The following is a 26088-nucleotide window of genomic DNA, read 5'->3' on the forward strand; positions in this document are numbered from 1 at the left end:
TAAAAAGGGGAAAAAATCTTGTTATTCCATATGGGAAAACTTTTTACATCCTTATTTGGTAGTAATTGAAGAATATTGAAGTTAAATAAAATAATAATAGTAAAAAAGATCAACAAGTATCATCTTCCCTTATAGGGATGAGACAGCATCCAATTCTACATAGGTTCTACACTTATCTTCCTATTAAATAAATTTTCAACATAGTCATGTTGCACGGAAGAATTTAAATGAATGAGAGAAATCATAAAACAAATTCAAAAGAAAATGATCTGCTACATTCTGTGATTAAATTCCATAGATCTTTCTCTGGATGTGGAAAGCATTTTGCCTTAAAAGATCATTGGGAATTTTTTTTAAGTCCTTTCATTGCAGTGAAGTTCTAAATATTCCAGAAAAAATCATCACAAACTGTGCTTGTTGCTATGTACAAAATTCTCCTGCTTCTGCTCCTTTCCCTCAGCATCAGATCAAATAAGTCTTTCCAGGTCTCTCTGAAGTCTTCCTGTTCATCATTTCCTATAGTACAATAATATTCCATTACATTCATATGCCACAATTTATTCAGTAATTCCCCAATTGATAGGCATCTGCTTGATTTCCAGTTTTTGGTCACCGAAAAGAGTGATGATATAATTATTTTTGTACATGAGGAACCTTTTCCAATTTTTATGATTTCTTGGGCATACAGTCCTAGAAGCAGTATTGCTGGGTCAAACAGTATGCACATTTTTGTAGCCCTTTATGCATAATTCCAAATTGCTCTACAGAATGGTTGGATCAGTTGGAATGTTGGATCCACCAACAATGAATTAGTGTTTCAAATCTCCCACATCTTCTCCAACATTTATCATCATCATGTTTTGTCAAGTTAGCCAATCTGGTAGGTGTGATGAGGTATCTCAGGGTTGTTTTGATTTGCATCTCTCTAATCAGTACTGATTTAGGGCGTTTTTTCATATGAGTCTCGATATCTTTAATTTCTTCCTCTGAAAACTGCCTGTTCTTATCCTTTGACCATTTATCAATTGGGTAGTGAGGAGTATTTTTGTAATTTGACTCAGTTCTCTGTATATTTTAGAAATAAGCCCTTTTATCAAAGACACTGGTTACAAAAATTCTTTCTGCTTCCCTCCTAATCTTGGTCATGCAAGAACTTTTCAATTTAACGTAATCAAAATTATCCATTTTGCACTTCATAATGCTTTCTATCTCTTCTTTAGCCAAAAATTCTTCCCTTTTCCATAAATATGATAAATACACTATTCCTTGATCCAGTAATTTGTTTATCGTAGATTGCTCTATTTGTTGACTAGACCTGGTAGAGCTAAGCACCCTTCCCTAGTATTTCTTCTCATTAGTTCCCTTGATATTCTGGACCTTTTGTTCTACCAGATGAATTTTGATATTATTTTTTCTAGCTCTGGAAAATAATTATCTGACAGTTTGTGCTTTTAACTCTCCCTTCTCCCTACTTCTCCACAATAGAAATTTAGTTTTTTGCCACCACCTCCTGCAATCTTCCCTTCCTTCTTTCAGCCCCCCTCCCTTTTACTTCCCTTTACCCTTACTACTTCTTTCCTACTTTTTAGCCTCCTCTCTCCTTCTTTTCCCCCTTCCTCTCCTACTGTCTATAGAGACACTTAGATTTACATATTTAATTATCTCTTCTCATCCTTAAATCACGTTTATCATTACATCATTTACTTTTTACCCACTCCCTCTATCTATGTATATCCCTTTTTTATTTCATAATAGATACACAATTCTCAAAATTAACAAGTATCACCTTCTCTTATTGGGAGGTAAAAAGTTTTTGAGTAACAAGTTTTTCTTTTCCCCTGTTTACCTTTTCATGTCTCTCCTGAGAAGCTGCAAAGTCCTGCGAGAATACAGATACAAATATTTTAAATAAGATTTTAGCAAAAAGAATACAGCAACTTCTCACGAAAATAATAAATTATGATCAGTTAGGATTTATGCCAGGAATGCAGGGCTGGTTCAATATTAGGAAAATAATAAGCAGTATCTACCTAAAATCTTCAGCAAGCATTATATGCAATGGAGATAAGCTAGATGCATTTTCAATAAGATCATGGGTGAAACAAGGATGTCCATTATCACCACTATTATTCAATATGGCACTAGAAATATTAGCTGTAGCAAGAAGAGAAGAAAAATAAATTGAAGGAATTAGAATGGACAAAGAAAAAACGAAGTTGTCACTCTGCATATAATATGATGATATACTTAGGGAATCCCAGAGAATCAAGTAAAAAACTACTTGAATTAATAAACAACTTTGGTGAAGTTGTGGGTTATAAAATAAACCTACACAAATCTGCATTTCTGTATATGTACTAACAAAGTCCAACAGCAAGAGATAGAAACAGAAATCCCATTTAAAGCTGCATTTAACACCATAAAATATCTGGGAGTCTACTTGCCAAAACAAACCCACGGACTGTATGAACACAATTTGCACAAATAAAGTCAGATAAATGGAAAATCATCAGTTGTTCAAAGGTAGCCAGAGTCAATATGACAAAAATAGCAATTCTACTTAAATTAATTTACTTATTCAGTGACATACCAAACAAACTATCAGATTATTATTTTCTTGAGCTGGAAAAAGTGACATCAGAATTCATCTGGAAGAGCATAAAGTCCAGAATATAAAGGGAGCTAATGGAAAGAAATGCTACAGAAGGTGGCCTAGCCCTACCAGATCTAAAATTGTATTATAATGCAGCAATTCTCAAAACCACTTGGTACTGTATAAGAAACAGAGGGGTAGACCAGTGGAATAGTTTAGGTACTCAAGACACAGTAGCCAATGACTATAGCAATCTACTATTTGATAAACCCATGACCCCAGCTTCTGGGATAAGAACTCACTGTTTGACAGAAATTGCTGAAAAAACTGGATAAACGTGTGACAGAAACTGGGCATAGACCAATGCCTGACACCATACACAAGAATAAAGTCTAAATGGGTACATTATCTAGGTGTAAATATAGATACTATAAACAAATTATTCTTGTGAGGAATACTGTATTTGTTAGGTTTATGGAGTATGGAAAAAATTTTGACTAAAGAAGAGATAGAAAACATTATGAAGTACAAAATGGATAATTTTCATTTCAGTAAACTGAAAAGTTTTTAAAAGGATATTAGGAAAGAAAAGGAAAAAGAGATTTACATGATAACTTTATTATATACTTAAAGGGGATAACAAGTTGTACATAGTAGATTTCTACTTTTATGTGCAGTCATATTTTCATTATGCTGTTACATATGGAAGCTTGTTTCATTCCATCAATTTAAAATAAAACAAAAACTATTTGAAATAAACAAATTTATCAGCGTTGCAGATTATAAAATAAAAATGCATAAATATTCAGCGTTTCTATATATAACTGATGAAATTCACCATCAACAGAAAGAAAAATTCCATTTAATTCAATTTAATGGGCTAGCCCAAGCTAATATAATAACAATGACAATTTTAACTAAATTAAATTACTTATCTTGTGTTACGCTCATCAAACTATCAAAAATAGCATTTATAGAGCTAGAAAAATGCACTAACAATTTATCTGGAAGACCAAAAGGTCCAGAATGTCAAGGGAATTAATGGAAAGAGAGATGCAAGGGAAGGTGGCTTGGCTGTACAAGATCTTAAATTGTATTATATAACAGCAATCATCAAAATTGCTTGGCCCAGGCTAAGAAATAGAGTGATGGATCAGTGGAATAGTTTAAGTATGCAAGACACAGTAGTCAAGAAAAATAGCAATCTACCCTTTGATACGTCAAAAGACTCCAGTTTCTGGTGCACTAATTCACATTTTAACAAAAACTACTGGGAAAACTGGAAAACAGTATGGCAGAAACTATGCATAGATCAGAATCTGACACACTACATGCAGATGAAGTCAAAATAGATACATGATTTAGAAATAAAGACTAGTACTATAAGGAACCTAGGAGAGCAAGGAATAGTTTACCTGTTAGATTCATGGAGAATGGAGGAATTTGTGACCAGACAAGAGACATAAAACAGTAGGAAATGCAAAATGGATAATTTTGATTTCATTAAATTGAAAAGATTTTGCTCAAACATGACAACTAAGATTAGAAGGGAATCAGAAAGCTGGGAAACAATTTTCACAACCAATGTCTCTGATAAAGGCCTCATTTCTAAAATATACAGAGAACTGAATCAGATTTATAATAGAAATCATTCTTCCATAGATAAGTGGTCAAAAGATATGAACAGACATGGCAGGGTGGAACTAATATGGTGAAGTAATAGTAGGTACATGCTTGAGCTATCTATTCCTCCAATCGTCTCCAAATATCTGTAAAAAAAAAAAAAATGCCTCAATACAAATTCTAGAGCAGCAGAGCCCACAAAATGGCAGAGTGAAATAAATTTCTAGCCAAACAACCTGGATCATCAACAGGAAAGATCTGTTACTCCAGTCTGAGAGAAGAGCACAGTTCAGCACCAGCACAGACAGTGTCGGAGCAAGCCTCAGGGGACTCCATCACTGGCAGATGCGACTGTTCCCAGACTTCTCGACCCACAAACACCAAAGACAATGTCAAAGATCAGTGGGAAAGATCTGTTGGACCTGAGTGACCAAGGTGTGGCAGTGGCAGTGGCAGCAGGGCTGTGTCTGGAACTCTTGATCCACAGATGGTTGCTGGTGCTGAGCCAGGATTCTCTTGCTTTGTGAATGCTTAGATCTGGATCACAGTCCTGGGCTATGCTCCTGGGTCCAGGAGGACCACTGGTATGGTGGAGCTTGTGGTTTCATTGGAGAGGGAATCCTCCTCACAGTCCCAAGGAAGAAAAGAGTGCTTGTGGTCACTCACAGATCAGCACAGAGGCCAGTAGAGGAGCAATCACCTCTTCTTTGATCATACCACCTTTGGAAGAACTGAAAATTTACAGAACCCTAAAAGTGTCTCGAAAAGTGCACAAAACCCCTGAAGCTTGGGATAGTTTGTCCTCCACCCTGGAAACATAGTCCTGCCTTAAATAAATGCTAAATTCAAGGAATTAGTAGGGAAAATGGGCAAACAACAGGAAAAAAAATCAGACTATAGAACCTTACTTTGCTGAGAAGGAAGATCAAAATATACAATCATAAGAAGACAACAAAGTCAAAACTCCTACATCCAAAGACTCCAAGGATATCATCAGGTAGTTTTTAGATGAAAAATTACTAGCAATGGTCATATAAAAAAATTCTCTAAACAACTATTGATTAAGTAAATGGAAATCAAAACAACTCTGCGGCACCGCATTACAGTTATCATATGGGCTAACATGACAAAACAGAAAAATGACAAATATTGAAGATGTCAGAAAATTGGAAACTAATGCATTATTGATGGAATGGTAAACTCATTCATTCATTCTGGAGAGCAGTTTGGAATTATGCCCAAAGGGGTACAAAACTGTGCATACCCTTTGATCCAACAATACTGCTTCTAGGGCTGTATCCCAAAGAGATCATAAAAACAGGAAAAAGGACCCACACTCCTAAAATATTTATAGCAGCTCTTCTTGTGGTGGCCAAGAATTGGAAATTGAAAGAATGGCCATCAATTGGCGAATGACTGAACACATTCTGGTACATGAATGTAATGAATACTATTATTCCATAAGAAAGGATGAGCAAACAGACCGGAAAAATCTAGAAAGGCTTGCATGAACTGATGCTGAGTGAAGAAAGCGGAACCAGAAGAACATTGTACACACTAACAGAATCATTGTGAGGTGACTGTCATTGATAGACTTACCTTTCCTTAGCAATTCAAGGACCTAAGAACACTAAAACAGTTATGGTAGAAAATGCCATTTACATCCAGAAAAAGAATTGTGGAGTCTAAATGCATATTGAAGCATACTATTTGCTCCCTCCTTTGTTGTTGTTGTTTCTTTTTAATCATGATTTCTTCCATCGATTTTAATTCTTCTTTACAGAATGACTAATGTGCAAATATCTTTCATATGAATGTATGTGTGTAGCTTATATCAGATTGAATACTATATTGGGGATGTGGGTGGCAGGGAGGGGAGAAAAATTAGAACTCAAAATCTTATGTAAGTGGATGTTTAAAACTTAAAATTAACTAATTTAAAAGAGAAAGAAACGGTGGAGGGGATTGGTTTAAAAAAATGTGAAGATCTCTATGAACTGATGCAAATGATGAACAAAACCAGGAGCCCACTGAACACAATTTTGTAATGATGATCAACTGTGAAAGACCTAGCTACTCTGATCAAAAAAAAAATAATCCAAAATTATCCAAGACAATTAAAAAGAAGCCGTGAAGAAAAATGCCATGGACCTTTAGAGCAAAAAGTGATGAACTATGAGTACAAATTGAAATAAAATTTTCTTAGTATCATTTGTCTTGATTTTTGCTGATATGGCTAATTTAGACATATATTTTGAATGATTTCACATAATTGATACTGTAATACTTGCCTTCTCAGTAACTGGAGGTGGTGCAGGAGGGAAGGATATAATCTGGAACTCAATTTTAAAAATTGAATGTTAAAATAAATAACAAACATTATTAAAATAGTAAAAAGGTAAAATATCTCATTGCAAAAACAACATACCTCTAAAATAGACTGAGGAGAGATAATTTAAGAGTTATTGCATTACTTGAAAGTTACGATCAAAAAAAGAACCTACACCTCATCTTTCAAGAAATTATCAAGGAAAATCACCTTCATATGCTAGTACCAGAGGGTAAAATAGAAATTAAAAGAACTCACCAATCACCTCCTGAAAGATATTCCAAAATGAAAACTTCCAGGAATATTATAATCAAATTTCAGACCTTCTAGATCAAGGAGAAAATACTGCAAGCATGCAGGAAGAAACAATTCAAGTATCATGACTCCACAATGAGGACAATACAAGATGACAGAAGTTTCTACAATAAAGAATTAGAGGGCTTGGAATCTGATACATCAGAATGCAAAAGAACTTAGATGACAACAAAGAGTCACCTACCCAACAAAACTGAGTGTAAGCATTCATATGTGTGTGGGGGTGGGTGGGAGGATGGATATTTAATTAAATAGGAGACTTTCAAGCATTTCTCATGAAAAGACCAGAGTTGAATAGAAAATATGACTTTCAAATACAAGATGCAAAAGAAACATAAAAAGGTACAAGGGAAAGAAAAATCATAAGGGATTTGATGTTAGCCTTTTTATATTCCTCCATGGGAAAATGATATTTTTAACTCTTAAAATCTTCCTCATTATTAAGACAGTTAGAAGAAGTATGCATGCAGAGGTGGGAGCTTAATGTATCATTATCTAAAAACAAATATAATTAAGGAATGAGAAAGAACAATGTACAGAGAGAAGGGGAAAGGGAGAGGATAATGGGGAAAAAGTATGTGACATAAAAGAGACTTGTAAGAGATTTTACAGTAGAAGGAGAAATGAGCAAAGCAGGGAAAGGAGCACACAAAACTTACTCTCAACAGAATTGGCTCAAAGAGAGAATAATATACACACTCACTTGGGGCAGAAATCTCTTTCACCATACAGCAAAGTAGGAAAGGAAGGGCCTAGAAGAAGGAGGGGGAGCTGACAGAAGGAAGGGCAGCTTGGGGGAGGTAAAAGCCAGAAACAAAAAAACTTTTGAGAATTGAGAGGGTAAAGAGAAAGAGTAGAATAAATGGAAAAAATAGAATGGGGGGAAATATATAGTTGCTAATCATAACTGTGAAAAAGTGTTTTACAATGAGTTTTTCTGATAGACTTCCTTTCTCAAAGATATAGATAATAGAGTCAAATTTGGAGAAATGAGAGCTATTTCTCAATTATAAATGGTCAAAGGATATGAACAAGCAGCTTTTAGAAAAACTCATCAAAGTCTTATAAAAATCCTCTAAATCATGATTGATGAGAGAAATGGAAATTAAAAGAACTCTGAGCTACTTCTTCACAGATTGACCATCAGACTGACTACATGACAGAAAATGAAAGACAAATGTGGGAAGGATTGTGGGAAAATTAAAAAGTTGATGTACTATAGGTGAAGTTGTATACTAATTCAACCAAGCAGGAGAACAATTTAGACCTCTGACCAAAGGTTATAAAAGCATGCATTTGTCTGAGGACTGGATTTGACATATTAGATGACTCCCAACTTCCAGAAGTTGTTAAGTTACAGGGAGTAGCTTTTCGTTAGCAAGGTAGGGAGAACTAAACATGGGTTGCTTTCTGATTGCTCTTTGGAATTTGAGTGGTGGTGCAGTGCATGAGGGATAATTAAAATTCCCTTTGAGTAGGTTTGGAGCTCATTGTGTTTCAGTATTAATAAGTCCAAGTTGAAAAAGGAATATACTCTGTTCAATTGCCTTTTGCACCTTAGGAATCTTTTGAAGATGAGCATTTTGAATTTGATTCAGACTATATTTAGGTATCTCTTCCTTAAAAGCCAAAATGGAATACTTGACTCTACTTTTTGGGATATCTTTTCAAACTATATATAAGCTTAATTTTCCAACATAAGTGAGCAGTATTTTCTTTTACATAATGAAAGATAAACAAACAATATGTAAAAATGTGAAAATAACCATGTACATTAAGAGTTTTCAGTGTTCTGTGGATCACCTTGGGGACAGGAGAGTGATATTAGCTACAATTATTTTTTTCCATTTTGTGTTTTCTTGCTCTTCCTGAACTATATTATGAAACATGATCTTTTTAAAGCAAATGGTCTTCCAAAGATCCTGTATGTTCAAATCTTGGAATGCCTTGATCTCTAAAGAATAAAAGCTTTCCAGTGAAACTTGGCACAAATAAGAGGTAGGTAGGGGATAAAAGTATGCCTATTTCTATTGATGACCTGTGTGCAAGAATAATGAAAAATGGAAAATTATGATGCAACAGTCACTTAGAACCATCAGGGAGTGATAGAAAGACAACATAAGTGATGAGTTGGTACCCACAAAGTGTAAAAAGCCGAGAAAAGCCTTTAATATGCTATGTAACTATGTGGGGATTCTCTGTGACATAGATAGCTATGTGGAGAATCAGAGGAAGAGACAATGGACCTGGTTTAGTATCAGTATAAATAGAGGGAGTGCCATCATGGATGAGATCATGGATTGGATGAAGAATTAAGACAACAGTAAAAGAATTTTACAGTTAAAGAACCAGGGCTGTATTGCTGAAAGTGGGCCAAAAGAAACAATTTGTCTTAAGATTTTCACTTATGTCATTTCTAGAACAAATGTGCTGTTTATATATTCAACCTGTTTGTTTGTTTCCTAATAAAATATTTTTTTCATGATAAAAATATTTTGGACACATTTAAACCAATCAAGTAACTAATAGGTTTCTTTTCATCTAGTATTTGTAAAGACTTTATTTTATGAACAATCAATTATTTTTTTAAGTACCAAATATGATTTCTGTCCCCAAAGACTTTTTTAAAAAATAAAAAATAAAAAATTTAAATGCTAAAAAGTAAGTAAAAGCCTTAGAGCATAAATCAATGTTATAAACAATAACAAATGATTTCAGAGAAGGATCAATCAGAGATTTTCATGGAGAAAATGGGCTTTGGACTGGGTTTTGAAGTAAAGTTGCTTACTTATGTGGAAAAGCAAAATTGTGCTATAGAAAACAAGACTGGCAGCAAAAGTTAAAGCTAAACAAGGAAGGATCTTCAAGGTCATCGAACTGGAGGCCAAATCAGTGAGATAACAGATTAATTGAATTTTAGAAGAATGATCTTGTAATCATTAAAGCTGCAATTCAACCCAACAAAAACTTTAAAAACTAATACTGATAGTTCCAAATTGTAGGAAAAACATTTCTGTGTGTGAGTGTATGTGTGATTGTGTGTGTGTGATGCCTCATATTAGGAAAATAGTATCATTGAAAATGCTTCAATTGGCTTTGTATATAAATACTTAAAAACTCATTTAAAGTCTAAACAGCAATAATGACAATTGAGTGCCTATTATATGCTGGCAATAATAAAGAAAAAGAAAATCCTTGCCCTTCTAGAGCTTTCATTATTCAATGAGAATACAGCAGAAATTTAATTACGTAAGTATGAGTTAACTTGAGAAGGGAGAGAATACTGACTATATAAGGGAAAATCTAAAGGACTTATCACTTTAATTGAGCCTTGAAGGAAGACAAGGTTTCTGGAAGCACAGCTGACAGGAGATTTTATTTCAGAAATGTAGGATGTCTGAAAAGACTCTTAAGATTAGATGGGGTATACAAGATGTTAAGGGAAGATCTGCACCTCTGCTGCAATGGCTGCCAAGTCCTTTTCAGGGTTGCTTTCAACCTTTGTTGTCCACCTTTCAACCAGTTCTCACCTCTGGTTCCAAGAAGCTGTACCATGCACAGTGGCCATGAGCGTCAAATCAATCATTGAGTTAAGTTGGGTGTCTACCACAACACTTTTCCAGTGTGGGAAAGACTCTAATATATGCCAAAAATTAATGTTTTAAAGTCATAAACTTGGGAAATTTTGGTCTTTCTTCCCCACTGTGACTAATCACATGGTAAGTCTCATTGATATTTTTTTCTCCCCAATATCTCTTGTACACATTGCTTTCTATTAAATCATTAGGTCATGACCATATTTCAGGTTGTCATCTTTTCTCTCATATTTTTTATTGTAACCATATTTGGACCTCCCACATCCCCATTCTATCCCCTCTCCAATCCCTCCTCCTGTGTCAGAATAATCTTCTTGAAGCACAATCCTAATCATTCCACTTTACTAATAGTACATTTTCAATGGTCTCCTATTGCTTCCAGGATAAAATAAAAAGTGCATAGCCCCATATGTAGCGGTCTCTACAGTCTCTTTCCAATCTAGTTTTCCAGTTTTATTCAATATTATACTGTTTTATATACTCAAGATAAAGAAAACATTTGTTGATTTACTAAACATTTCAAGTAAACTCTTATATTCTCTTATATTCCAAAGAATTCAAAATGTCATATACAAACTTGCTTACTGTCCTTTATCCTCAGAAGAACAAAATGACATTACTAAGACAAGATTAACGAGCAGTATGTCTAACTATGGTTGATCAGAACAATATGAACACAGAAGGTTCTTCTATAGGCCAGGTCCAAATAGTCCATATGACTACTTGTAATGGAGCTGTTTCTAAATTTGCATATCTCATATCTCTTTTGATTTACTGCATTTCTGATTTGCTTATAGAGGACAGAGCCTTCTTTGATGTGAACAGGCCATGCAGCATGTTCTGTACCAGTGACTCTCATGTTTCACAATCAATACCAAAGTTTTTTGTAGAGACTTTGAGAGTGTCCTTGTATCACTTATTCTGTTTCCCATGTCAGAAATCTCATTGCTTAATTCTATAACTCCTAATAAACCAATTTTGGACACGCTGAATTTGAAATAGAGTCTTTTAGATAGAGACATGTAGCAGGGAAGTGAGAATGCCGTACCACTGATATTTTTTTCAAATAGTTATAATAAATGTTAAGAAGGAGACTATAAATGCCCTGAGACCAAGAACCATCACTTACCTACCCTTATTTCTCTCCAAGTGCCTAGGAGAATTGCATACTGTGGTTCTTTAACACAGTTATTGAGTGAAATATATTTTGTACTATGCTGGGTGCTAAGAGTTTTTGAGATTAGTTTATTATAGATAAAAATTCATATTTAAAATAGTTTTGCTGTCCATTAAGACAAACCATGGTAAAGCATATAGAAACTGAAATACTTTTATCGTCTTCCCTGACCAAAATGAGATCTATTTTCCTTGAAGTTGGTGACAATAACTTGAGCCATAATCATGGTTAGCAGTGATGTTCATAAAGGAAAACAAAGAAAAAAAAGCACAGAATATTGTAAGAACTAAAGTGTAGCCCAAGATGGTAGAAAACAGGCAGGGAAACTTCCCAGATATTCTACAACCAGAGGACAAAACAGAAGTTAAAAGAATCCACTGATAATCTCCCGAAGAGATGAAAAGTCTTAGGAAAGTTACAGTCAAATTTGTTAGGTCCAAAATTAAGGAGAAAATTTTGCAAGCAGCCAGAAAGAACCAATTCAAATATTAAGGAGCCACAGGCTTTAGTTCTCAAATATATTATGAATTGAGCCAAACTTATAAAAATAAAAGTTCTTCTCCAGTTGATAAACGTTCAAATGATATGAAACAGCAGTCTTCAGAAGAAATCAAAACTGTCAATAATTATTTGAAAATGTTTTTAAATATTACTGATTAGATAAATAGAAATTAAAACAACTCTGATGTACCACCTCACACCTGTCAGATTGACTAACATGACAGAAAAGGAAAATGAAAAATGCTGGAAGTGATATGCAAAAAATGGAACACTAATGCATTGTTTATGGAGTTGTAAAATGGTCAAACTATCTGAAGAAGAATTTGGAAGTATGCACAAAGGATTTTAAAATTTCACATACCCTTTGGCTCAGCGATTCTTCCATATGTCTATATCCTGAATAGATCTAAGAAGAGAGGAAAGCATCTATTTATACAAACATGTTCATAGCATATTTTTTGGGATTGTCAAAGAATTAGGAATTGAGGGGATGTTCATCAAATGGGGAATAGCTGAACAAGTTGTGGCACATAATTTTAATGGAATACTATTTTTCTATAACAAAAGTATGATTATATCAGAAAAAACCTTGAAGGACTTAAATGAACTGATAAAAATTGAAATGAGCAGAACCAGGAGAACATTGTGCGTAGTAACAGAAATACTGGAAGGATAATCAACTGTGAGAAACTACAAGGATTAAAACAATGATCAAAGACATAGAAAGAACACATGGTAAAAATGGTATCCACCTCCAGAGAGAGAACTGATAAACTCTGAATGCATACTGAAGCATATTTTTTTTTGTACTTTATTTTTTGTACGATTTTGTTGGTGTTTTCTTTTGCAACATTGCTAATACTGAAATGTTTTGCATAATCTCACATGTGCAATCAAAACCAAATTTCTTGCCTTCTCAAAAAGGGGAAGCAGAAAGGAATTAGGAGAATTTGGAACTCATAATTTTTCAAAAAGTGATTGTATAAAATGTTACATGTAATTAAGAATTATCTAACAAAATGAAATAATTTTTAAAAAGAATAAATCAAGGCAATCAATAGTCAGTTGAAAAAAATCTCTAAATCATTATTGATTAGAAACATGCAAATTAAAACAGTTCTGGGGTTTCACCTAACATCTATGAGAGCTGAAAATTTCTGGATGGTTTAAGGAAAAAAGGTACACTAATAAACTGTTGGTGGAATGAAGGATTAGTCCAATAAGGACAGTTAGGTGGCTCAGTGGATAGAGTACCATGCCTAGAATCAGGAAGACTCATCTTTCTAAACTCAAATCTGGCCTCCAACCCATGAATAGATGCAAAACAAAATGAGTAGAAGTAGGAAAACATTGTATACAGTTATAGCAATATTGATACCATGATCAACCATGAAATACTTGGATTCTCAGTTCAACGATTCAAGACAGTTCCAAAGAACTCATGATGAATAATGCTATACACCTTGAAGGAGAGAACTGATGGTCTCTGAGGAAAAATTGAATTACAACTTTCTCATTTTTTAAATTTTTGTCATTTTTTGTGATATTGCTTTCTATGGAATTAGGTTTTAAATGATTTCAAATGTATACTTTATATTTTGATTGCCTTTTTAATAGTTTAGGAGGATTGGGAGGGAAGGAGAAAATTTGGAATTCAAAATTTAAAAAGAAAAGAATACTAAAAATAAAAAAAATGTAGTGAGAAATATTTAACAAAAGTAATAAACATACTATGATACATAAAAACAATATTTTATTCCATGGGATTAGAGAGCATTTCTATTACAGTAAGTAGCAGTCTATGTCATAAAAGTAAAGATTATCTTATGGAAGTATCATCTTTCCATGTGATACGAAGCCCAAAGCTTTAATTAAATAATAAATTCTTCCCCTGTTTAGCTAGGCACAAGTCTTGGTATCAGATTATGTAGTTTTTTTGTTGGTTGAAGAGTTTTAGTGCTAGAATATAGTCTTCCTGTGTTATTCTTATTTATTAACATTTTTAAAAACTCCTCTTCTTGAGGTAAATATGGCATAGTAGATGCAAGAAAATTCTATGGAATATATGAGTATCATAGCGTCTATGAATGAAAATATAGTCTAAATTTGTCTGTGATTAGATTATATCATTGCCTCTTAAAAAGGTAGTACTGTGATAACGCTGATAAAACTCCCTTGATAACATGAACATTAAAAATTACAATAATAGTCAAATCAAATGATATTTCTTAATATTATACATAGAAAGGTAATTGACCATGCCTAAAATAATCTTATGATATCTGTACACCAACTTAATTAGATAATTATTAAATTATTCACAGAATGATACACCTAGTTTTAAGTAATTATGTTGCACGTTCAACCTCACTCTGTTGGACTGAACCCTCTCTAAAGTACTCTGGAATTAATTTCAAGATTGGCATTTTCTTCCAGGATTTGAATCCTTCTATCACAAATGACCTAGTTGTAGTTCTCTCAAATATATACAGGAAATCCTTTCTGTGCATAGCTAGTGAGAAGGCTGAATGGATTGTTGGTCTTGCAACTAATAAGACAAAGAGTCAATTAAAATTTATAACTGGAAGGGAATTAAAGTTCCCAAAGTCTAAGCCTCTGATCTTATTGATGTGAAAATTCAGATCATAAAATGTTCAAATGACTTGTCCAAGATAATGTAGTTAGTTAGCTGCCAAACAAAGACTAGACCTTCAGTTTCCTGATACTATTTTTATTGTTATGTATCCTTCATTTTTCAGGAGGACCCATGGCGTTGCAGAGTGATGTCTTGACTTTTGGGGGAATCGAATTTAAGTGATGCATGGTGGTGAAAATTGTACATAACAGTCTCCCTTTCAGAGTCATTAAAGTCCCATGGCAATATAAAAGTTAGTGCAACTAGTGATGGTCCATTGGATGACCTTGATGTCTTTGATTACTGGCTAAGCTCCACAATGACTGCTTCATGACCATTGGGGATTTTTCTTATCCACACATTATTTCAGAGGACATCTTCATGTGTTTGGAGTAGACATCCCCATAACTTACCAACAGGTTTGAGTCCTATTGGTTCCCCTCAACCTGATCTAGCCCAGTGCCAAGAAAGCTTACTGGAGTGTGACCCCTATGCATGCTAGAGCTTCTTGGAGCCAAAGGTGAAGATTGGCTGATAGGTGGACACCAAAGGTAAATGAGCAGCTGTAAAAAGGACTGGGTAGTCCTTCACGCACACAGACATGATAGTCTGTCCTAAACACCTCTTTCTGACACTAGAAATTGATCAAGATGTTGAAATGACTCACCTACAGTGACTTCATTTGGGGAAATATATAGAGGGAAGAAAGGAGGGATAGGAATAAAAGACAGAATAAGTCATTTGTTAACTATCTCATGAATTTTTTTCTGATATTTTGTGATCTAATCTTTTACCAACAGGGCTAAGAGCATTTACTCAATTATTCAACAAATATTTCCTGAAATGTAGAATATATAGAAATATAGTGGGTATTTGTGACTGGGAAAGAAGAACACAGATCACATAGTAAGTGAAGAAAAATATGTAAACAGTCCACATTTGGCACTATATAGAAGGGATCTTAGGAATCATCCAGGGTAGGGGTTCTAAGTCTGGGGTCTGTGAGCAATTTAATATATTTTGCTGATCATATTTCAAAATAATGCATTTTCTTGGTAATTCTGTGTATTTTATTTTAAGCATTTAAAAGCATTTCTCTGAAACTTTGTTAGTATTCTAAAGGTATCCAACACATACACACACACACACACACACACACACACACACACAGAGAGAGAGAGAGAGAGAGAGAGAGAGAGAGAGAGAGAGAGAGGAAATTTGTGATCTAGAGTAACAAACCTTCTCAAGTTAAAAAGAGGAAAGTGAGAAACAGAAGTTCAGCGACTTGCACAATCTCATACAGGTAGCGAGTAGAAGAGCTGGGATTGCCTGAAAGCATTTGCAGGAAAATGTAAACAGAAATTTCACAGCATAAAACTCCATGAAGTACTTGAGGCTTACACTGGAGGGGGGAGTACCACAAAGAGCTCTGTCAAATATTGAATTAAGTGGTTGACAGCCACTAGACTGTCATTGAGAGCGTCAAAGTTCACTCTCTTTTGGATTCCATACATGGATGAGATAGGAGAACTCTTGCCATAATATTTAATATAAACAGATTTATTGTTCTGTAGCTAAACATAAATCTAAAATTTTATTTATTTATCTATTTATATTTTATTTTTAGTAGTTTTATTTATTTATTCATTTCCACCATATTTTGTGTTCCATTTTTTCTCCCCATCTCTCACCTCCTGCCAGCCCACAAGACCTTGCATTCTGATTACCCCTTCCCTTAATGACCTCTCCCTTCTATCACATCCCACCCATCCTTTGTCCCCATCTTCTCTTTTATCTTGTAAGGCAAGATAGATTTCTACACCCCATTACCTGTATTTCTTATTTCCCAGTTATATGCAAGAACAATTTTCAACATTCGTTTCTAATATTTTGAATTCCAACTTCTAAATTTTCCTCCCTCCCCACCTATTCCCACTGAGAAGGCAAGGAAGTCAATACAGGCTATATATGTTTCTTTTTTCAAAAGCCTGTAAAAGTCATTTTGTGTACGACTAACTGTATTGCTTCCATCCTAACCTGTCCTCCATTTATTCTATTCTCTCATTTGACCTTGTCCTTTCCCAAAAGTTTTTACTTCTAATTACTTCCTTTTCCCATTTACCCGCCCTTCTATCATCCCCCTGACACTACTTGTCCCCTACTTTCCTGTAGTGTAAGCTAGATTTTCATTCCAATTTGAGCGAGCATGTTATTCCCTCCTTAAGCCATATGTGAAGTGAGTAAGCTTCACTTTTCCCCTCTCACCTCCTCCCTTTTCTCTATTGAAAAAGATTTTTGTTATTTCTTTTATGAGTGATAATTTGCCTCATTTCATTTTTCTCTTTTTCCTCCCAATACATTCTTCTCTCATCCGTTAATTTTAATTTTTATAGATATCATCCCTTCCGACTCAACTCAACCTGTACTCTGTGTGTGTGTGTGTGTGTGTGTATAATCCCTCCACAGACCCAAATACTAGGAAAAGTCTCAAGAGTTACAAATCTTATCTTTCCATGTATGAATGTAAACAGTTCAGCTTTAGAAAGTCCTTTATGATTTCTCTTTCATGTTTACATTTTCATGCTTCTCTTGATTCTTGTGTATGAAAGTCACATTTTCTATTCAGCTCTGGTCTTTTCATCAGGAATGTGTGAAAGTCCTCTATATCATTAAAGGACCATTTTTTTCCCCTGAAATATTATACTCAGTTTTGCTGGGTAGGTGATTCTTGGTTTTAGTCCTAGTTCCTTTGACTTCTGGAATATCCTATTCCAAGCCTTTTGATCCCTTAATGTAGAAGCTACAAGATCCTGTGTTATCCAGATTATATTTCCACAAAACTCTAATTGTTTCTTTCTAACTGCTTGCAATATTTTCTCCTTGACCTGGGAACTCTGAAATTTGGCCACAATGTTCCTAGGAGTTTCTCTTTTTGTATCTATTTCAGGAGGTGATTGGTGGATTCTTCCAATATTTACTTTGCCCCCTGGTTCTAGAATATCAGGCCAGCTTTCTTTGATAATTTCATGAAAGGTAATGTCTAGGCTCCTTTTTTGATCATGGCTTTCAGATAGTCCATTATTTCTTAAATTGTCTCTCCTAGATCTATTTTCAAGTCAGTTGTATTTCCAATGAGATATTTCACATTATCTTCTGTTTCTTCATTCCTTTGGTTTTGTTTTTTAACTTCTTGGTTTGTCATATAGTCATTAGCTTCCATGAAGTCCACTGTCACAGTGAGCTTTTGAACCTCTTTTTCCATTTGGTTAATTCCACTTTTGAAAAATTTCTTCTCCTCATTGGCTTTTTTAACTTCTTTTTTCCAATTAAGTTAGATTCTTTTTAAAGATGTTATTTTCCTCAGCACTCTTTTGGGTCTTCTTTAGCAAGCTATTCCCTCGCTTTTCAAGCTCTTACATGGCCTGAGCCCATTGCACATTCATTTTGGAGGAACTGGATGCAGAAGCCTTGACTTCCTCTGACAGTATGTAATGTTCTTCCTCATCTGAAAGGATAGAAGGAAATACCTGTTCATTGAGAAAGTAACCTTCTATGGTCTTATTTTTTATTCCATTTTTTGGGCATTTTCCCAGCCAGTTGCTTGAATTCTGAATCCTTTGTCAAGAGGGGGTCCCAGAGCACTTACTTCCCCTAGAACCATGCTCAGGGCTGAGATTCAGATCAACTGCTCAATTCCTCCAAGGTCTTTAGGTGGGAGCAGGGCTGCCACACAAGGTTGAGGTTCAGATCAGCTGCTCAATTCCCCCAGGGACTTTAGGCCATGTGATTCACAAATGGACTGCCCTGCTGCTGCCACCTGGGCCCTGTGTTGGGGTGATCCTGGTCCCCTCTCAACTAGTTGGGAAAGCCTTCTTACTGACCTTTGAAGCTTTCTTTGGCACTTGTGGATTGAGATATAGGAGACCCTCTGCTGCTTCTGGGAATTATGCCCTGGAGGCCTATTCAGGTCCTGTTCCTCCCAGGGCTGGGCTCCACTTGGCTCAGCATCCCATGAGATAGACGTTTCCTGTTAGCCTTCCATGTTACCTTTGGCTGGAAATCTGTCGTTCTGTAGCTTCTGCTGCTCTAGAATTTGTTGAGTTGTTTTTTACAGGTATTTTGTGGGCTGTGGGGGAAGAACTAACATATGTGTGTCTTTCTACTCCACCATCTTGGCTCCACACCTACTGGATTTTAAATTTTAGCCCCAGTCTCTTACTTAGATAGTATAATTCTGAGACTAAGCATATGAACAATCATGTAATGACTTTCACTGTGCATTCATTGACTTATCTTTTCAGAGCACTCATTGTTTGGAAATGGTGGCAGATAGTGGTATAATTCTGCTTCCTAAATCTTAGGTAGTGTACTAATGCCCTATTGTAAAAAATACCTCAATAAAAAGATATATTGGGGTCTCAGGGCACATTGCTATAATATTGCCCTATCCTATTGCAAGGATTGAATTTAGAAGTTGCCTAGGTAGATAAGCAACTACTAGAAATCAAACGTTACGTGTCAGACAAATTGTCTCAATAGAGACTGCTCCTGGGTGAATTAATTGCCTTTTGTGATGTTCTGTACCTACTGATAGCTGATAGCAGCATATTATCTGCAATAGAAAAGATTGTGATTTCCTAAATCTTCAAGATACGGATTAGATTTTTGTCTTTTTTTTTTTTTTTTGAGTAAAGTTCCTAATTGGTAGGAGTTGTTTAGGAAGAACCATTAGTATTATTTCTATGACTATCTAAATCTTATATTAAGATATTAAGATATACATAGGATTTTTTTTTTGACATAACGTCCTACATGGGTGAGGGATATATATCCTGGGACCAGTAAAGTGGGTTTTCAATAAACAATCTGGTAACTCTGAGGATAACTTCTCAAACATTCTTCTGATGACTAATGTCTTTATCCTGATTGGAATATTGCATAGGAAATGAGATTATATTTTCCTCAGTTATTAAATACACATTGGAAATTGGGGTGACCAGAACTACCTTTCCAAGAAATGACTCCCAAATTGAAGTCATTGGAAATGGAAGCATTGGAAGCTGGTGTAATTGTTAACTAGTAGTAAAATTGAAGAAAAGATAAGGTGAGCTTAATAGAAATCATGCAAATATTGACTTGTATCATAGACCTGGGAAATAGGATAATGTTGAAGATAAGGCAAATAACTATGGAACCACCCTGCAAGATTCCTCACCAGAAGTAAGCAAAAACACAAAGGTGGTTGCCTTCATCCATAATATATGTGCCTTTTCAATCAATCAAAAATCAACAGATATTTATTAAATATATACTATTTTCCATATCCTGTGCTAGGCACTGCAGATAGAAAGACCAAAATCAAAACAATGAAAATCCTGTGATCGTTAAGAAAAATTGGTATAAAGTAGTGAAAAAAAATAATAGAGTCATAATCAGAAAAACTGAATTTGAATCCTACATGTTGGATGATGTTAGGTAAGTCATTTAACTTCTCTGAGTCTGTTATATCTATGTATAAAATTAGAAAGATATGGCATGATCAAAAGAGTTTTATATTCCATAAAGCACTATTTCCTTACTGATTGTTACTATTAAAGTCAAAGAATAGCTAAATGTTTCCACTTATAGATGTGGACTTTTTCATGTTTTAGTGAAATTAATTTTCATCTTCATTCCAATGGAAAGCGAATATTAAATCTCATACTCAATTGCAAAATGACAAACCTAGAGCTGGAAGAGACTATTCTAAAGGCTTTATTTTACAAAGGAGGAAACTGAGGCACTGGAGGGCACTGGGGTTGTCAATGGTGAAATTGAACTCTGGTCTTCTAACTTAAAGACCTTAAAGTTATCTTTCCACTGTGCCACACTATGCTAACTACAGATTTTCTTAGAAGAGTAACAGATGGATTTAACTTTATTCCTGTCAAATTCACTCTTTGAAGCACAGCAGCAGTGTTATTGTGAAAATGTTATGTTAATAAGGTAGTAGCAGTGTACTGTTACCTGACACAGAGCAGAGAAAGATGGGGGCTGAAGAATTGGGGTGCTTTTGTCCCTTTTCATTTGCCAGTGACTGAGTGTGCTGATACTAGTCTCTTACTTGTAAAGAATGGAAACCAAAGCTGGCTTCAATGAACATAACTCAGTACAGCTGGAATAAGCTCTGTGTCTTAGAGAACATGCCATATTTTATGAAATTTCCAATCTCTTATCTCAAAATTGGTCAGCATGAAAACTACTGAAAAGGTGTCTGTTCCATGTTGGTTGGTGGTTTAGAAGGGGTGTTCTATATTTTTAGACTATGGATATAATGTTGCTATATCTTATAACTGTTCTCCCCACAGGACCCATGGGAAAATGAGGCATATACCTATGATTGGTGAGCCAAGACTTTCTCTTCCTTAATAAATCATAAACTAATCCTTTGTCTTATACTTCTCTTTTTTATAATGCCATCATTTTTTTTAAAGTCTCTGGTCTCTTCCCTGTTAAAGTGGCAGCTTGCTGATGAGCATAGATACTTTATTTGATTTTATCACAGTTACTATGGACTAGGAATAGCAAAATAGTTGTAGTGATTATATTTTAGCTATGTAGGAAATATATAGCTTGATTTTTTTTTCTTTGTAAACAGTAGTGATGTCATTCATGAGTGAAATAATGTGGATTTCTACATAAGGTCATACAATATACCACCCTTAGAATGGGTCATGCTAATACCTATTCACTCTCTAAATTAGCTTCCTCACTCTAATCTATTTTCACAGTAGTAGGGATACATTCTCAGAGATAGATTGGTAGCATATGGTTATACTCAAATCTCTCTTGATCATAGAAGTAAACCTGTTAGGAGAAATATCCTTCCCTCCCACTTCTCACTCACCATTTTAGTTCTTGAACTTCCACTGATGCATTTCATGGTTATATCACCAGACACAATGATAATATGTTTAGTTTTTTTTAAACAACTCTTTATATTGTAAAATGATGAATATTCAGAACACCATATTAAAGTAAGAAGGGATATCAAATGAGCCATAAGATGATGAATTAAATATTTTCTTCAATTTTCATGACCTGTAAAGCCTCCCCAAAACAAGAATTATGCCCCAAAGATAAAGGAACCTCACATATTCTACGGTTTTGTATACCCAGAATGCAAAAGAAGGAAAAAAAAAAAACATTGTCAGGTAGTGATAGTCACTGACCCTGAGCAATGCTCTCCAGCTTCCCAAGGGAAAGCTCAAGGACATGACACAGAATTACATTAAAACACACCACTGCACTATGGTTCCATCTCCCTCTTTCCAGTCCTACAAACTATAGCTTCAGTTTGTGAAAGATTCCTTGATCCTAAACAGCCAGTTTGGCAACAGTTTTTAGGAGAAAAAATCTGACAGCCTGCAACTCATAAACATCAATGCTGAAAAAGTCTGAACTGCAGATATCTCTGAACTATTGGTGTCTGGAAAGCAGGCTTTGTAATTAATTTGCTAACAGACTGAATTTCTGATGCCAATAGCTTCTAAACTGTGCCATTAGGCAATGACAATTTGTCATTGCCAGCCCAAAGAACTAGCAAAGAAGGGGAGTGGGAATGGTCAGCAAAACAGAGGACTGTGTTTCAGGAGCTGGACAGTACTCCATGGAGCCTAAGGGATGATCACAGTATCCAGCTGGGGCTAGTTGTAACCACAGAAACGTTGGTTGAGGCAGACTTGTGATGATGATCTTCCTTTTGTGGGAGGTGGGTAAGACACTTTGAGATGCAGCCACCAAGGAAACTGCAATCATTGTGGAAAGAGTTGGAAGTGACCCAAAAAATATTAAAAGGAGGAGACCAAAAGTGCAAAAGATTCCAGAGAGAACTCTAAAAGACCTTGAAGATAAACAAGTAAACCAATAGAAAAACTATCAAAAGGAAAAGGAAATATAATCTTTATATCTAGTGAACAAGTTCAGGCATCTATAAATAAAATATGATAAAGGAAAATGATTCAGCACTTGATGAGTGCTAACCTTAATTCAACCCTGTTAAAGTTGAGAACATAGACCAACACCATGTAGTTTCTAAGTGGTTTAAAAAAGAAATGAAAATTAAGAGAGCAGAACTTATGTCTTGCACAGAAGAAATAATGAGCAAAATATAAAAACACTTCAATCTATAACATCAATTCACTGTATAGAAAAGAGAGAACAATAGATTGGGAATACAAATATAGACAATGAAAGACATTCTAGAAGAAAAGCCCAAAATAAGAATGTTGAAAGAAAATATGCTCATTATGCAAGGAAAACACATGGATCTCAAAGCCAGAACATGTAGGCAACCTAAAGAATTTAAGCCTCCCAGAAGAACAGGACAGGACAAAGAAAGGCTGCAAATTTGAAGGCTCATTGTGGTTGCCTTTAAAAAATAAATTCAGAAAACTAAGATCTGTAAGTCATAAGGGAAAAGACCTTAAAATACAAAGAAAAAGATACTCAAATAACTCTAAATTATTCTTCACACATTAGAAAGAGGAGTAGGAAATGGATTAATGTATTCTAAAGAGCAACAAAGTTCAAGATGCATTGCCTGTTCATATCCTTTGACCATTTATCAATTGGGGAGTGACTTGTATGATTATACATTTGAGTCAGTTCTCTATATATTCTAGAAATGAGGCCTTTATCCCCGAGCTTAGCTGTAAAAATTCTTTCCCAATTTACTACATCCCTCCGGATTTTGGTTGCGTTGGGTTTGGTTGTGCAAAAACTTCTCAGTTTAATGTAATCAAAGTTATCCATTTTGCATTTCATAATGCTTTCTATCTCTCCTTTAGTAAAAAATTCTTCCCTTCTCCATAGATCTGATAAATACACTATTCCTTGCTTGTCCAGTTTATTCATGATATCAATCTTTATACCTAAATCATGTACCCATTTGGACTTTATTCTTATGTATGGTGTCAGGCATGGGTCTATGCCTAATTTCCACCACACTGCTATCCAATTTTCCCAGCAATTTTTGTCAAACAGTGAGTTCTTATCCCGGAAAATGGAGTCCTTGGGTTTATCAAACAGTAAATTACTGTAGTCATTGACTACTATGTCTTGAGGACTTAATTTATTCCACTGGTCTGCCCTTCTGTTTCTTAGCCAGTACCAAGTGCCTTTGATAATTGCTCCTTTATAATACAAGGCCACCTTCCCTAGCTTTTCTTTCCATTAGCTCCCTTGATATCCTGGACCTTATGTTCTTCCAGATGAATTTGGATACTACTTTTTCTAGCTCAAGAAAATAATAATCTGATAGCTTGATTGGTGTGTCACTGAATAAGTAAATTAATTTAGGTAGAATTGCCGTTTTTATCATATTGACTTTGGCTACCTATAAGCAACTGATGATTTTCCATTTATCTGACTTTATTTGTGCAAAAAGTGTTTTGTAATTGTGTTCATATAGTCCCTAGGTTTGTCTTGGCAAGTAGACTCCCAGATTTTTTATGGTGTTAAATGCAACTTTAAATCGGATTTCTGTTTCCATCTCTTGCTGTTGGGCTTTCTAAGTAAATATATAGAAATGAAGATTTGTATAGGTTTATTTTGTAACCTGCAACTTTGCCAAAGTTGTTTATTAATTCAAGTAGTTTTTTACTTGATTCTCTGGGATTCTCTAAGTATATCATCATATTATCTGCAAAAAGTGATGACTTAGTTTCTTCTTTGCCTATTGAATTCCTTCAATTTCTTTTTTTCTCTTATTGCTGCAGTTAACATTTCTAGTATCATATTGAATAACAGAGGTGATAATGGATATCCATATATCACACCTAATCTTACTGAAAATGCATCTAGCTTATCCCCATTGAATATAATGCTTGCTGAACATTTTAGGTAGTTACAGCTTATTATTTTATGGAAAGTTCCATTTCTTCCTTTGCTCTCTTGTGTTTTTAACAGGAACGTGTGTTGCATTTTGTCAAAAGCTTTTTCTACATCTGTTGAGACAATCATGTGGTTTCTGTAAGTTTTATTACTGATATGATAAACAATACTAATAGTTTTCCTAATATTGAACCAGCCCTGCATTCCTGGTATAAATCCTATTTGATCATAATTTATTATTCTCGTGACAAATTACTGTATTCTTTTTGCTGAAATCATATGTGAAATTTTCGAATATATATTCATTAAAGAAATTGGTCTATAATATTTTTTCTCTGTTTTGGCTCTTCCTGGTATAAGTATCAAAACCATATTTGTATCATAAAGAGAATTTGGGAGGACTCCTTCATTCCCAATTTTCCCAAATAGTATATATAGTATTGGAATTAACTGTTGTTTAAATGTTTGATAAAATTCACTTGTATAACCATCTGGCCTTGGAGATTTTTCCTAGGGAGTTGATTGATGGCTTATTCAATTTCTTTTTCTGAGATAAGATTATTTGAGTATTCAACTTCCTCTTCTGTTAATCTGGGGAATTTTTATTTTTAAAATAATCATCCATCTCATTTAGATTGTCAAATTTATGGGCATACAATTGGGCAAAGTAAATTCTAATTATTTTTGGTTTTTTGGTTTTCTTCTTTTTTTGGAAATCAAATTGACGAAAGGTATATGAATTTTACTGTTTTTTCATAAAAGCAACTCTTACTTTTATTTATTAATTCATTAATTTTCTTAATTTCTATTTTATTAATCTCTCCTTTGCTTTTCAGTATTTCTAATTTGGTATTTGCTTGGTGATATTCAATTTGTTCTTTGCAAAGCTTTTCACCTGAATGCTCAATTCATTAATCTACTCTTTCTCTATTTTATTCATGTGGGCATTCAAAGATATAAAGCTTCCCTAAGAAATGTTTTTTTCATTTTCCCATAAGATTTTGTAGGTTGTCTCATTACTGTCATTCTCTTGAATGACGTTGTTGATTATTTCTATGATTTGTTGTTCAACCCACTCATTCTTTAGAATTAGATTATTTAGTTTCCAATTAATTTTTGGCCTATCTTTCCATGGCTTTTTATTACATATAATTTTCACTGCATTATGATCTGAGAAGTATGCATTAAGTATCTCTGCCTTTCTGCACTGGATTGTGAGGTTTTTATGCCCTAGTACATGGCAAATTTTTATATATATGCATGCACCACTGAGCAAAAGGTATATTCCTTTCTATTTCCATTTATTTTTGTCCAGAGATCTATCATAAGTACCTTATCCAGTGTTTTATTCACCTCCTTAACTTCTTTCTTGTTTATTTTAAGGTTAGAGTTATCAAATTCAGAGAAGGGGAAGTTGATATCTCCCACTAGTATAATTTTATCATC

The sequence above is a fragment of the Notamacropus eugenii genome, chromosome 4 (genome assembly GCF_028372415.1).
Source record: "Notamacropus eugenii isolate mMacEug1 chromosome 4, mMacEug1.pri_v2, whole genome shotgun sequence".
Classification (NCBI taxonomy): domain Eukaryota; kingdom Metazoa; phylum Chordata; class Mammalia; order Diprotodontia; family Macropodidae; genus Notamacropus; species Notamacropus eugenii.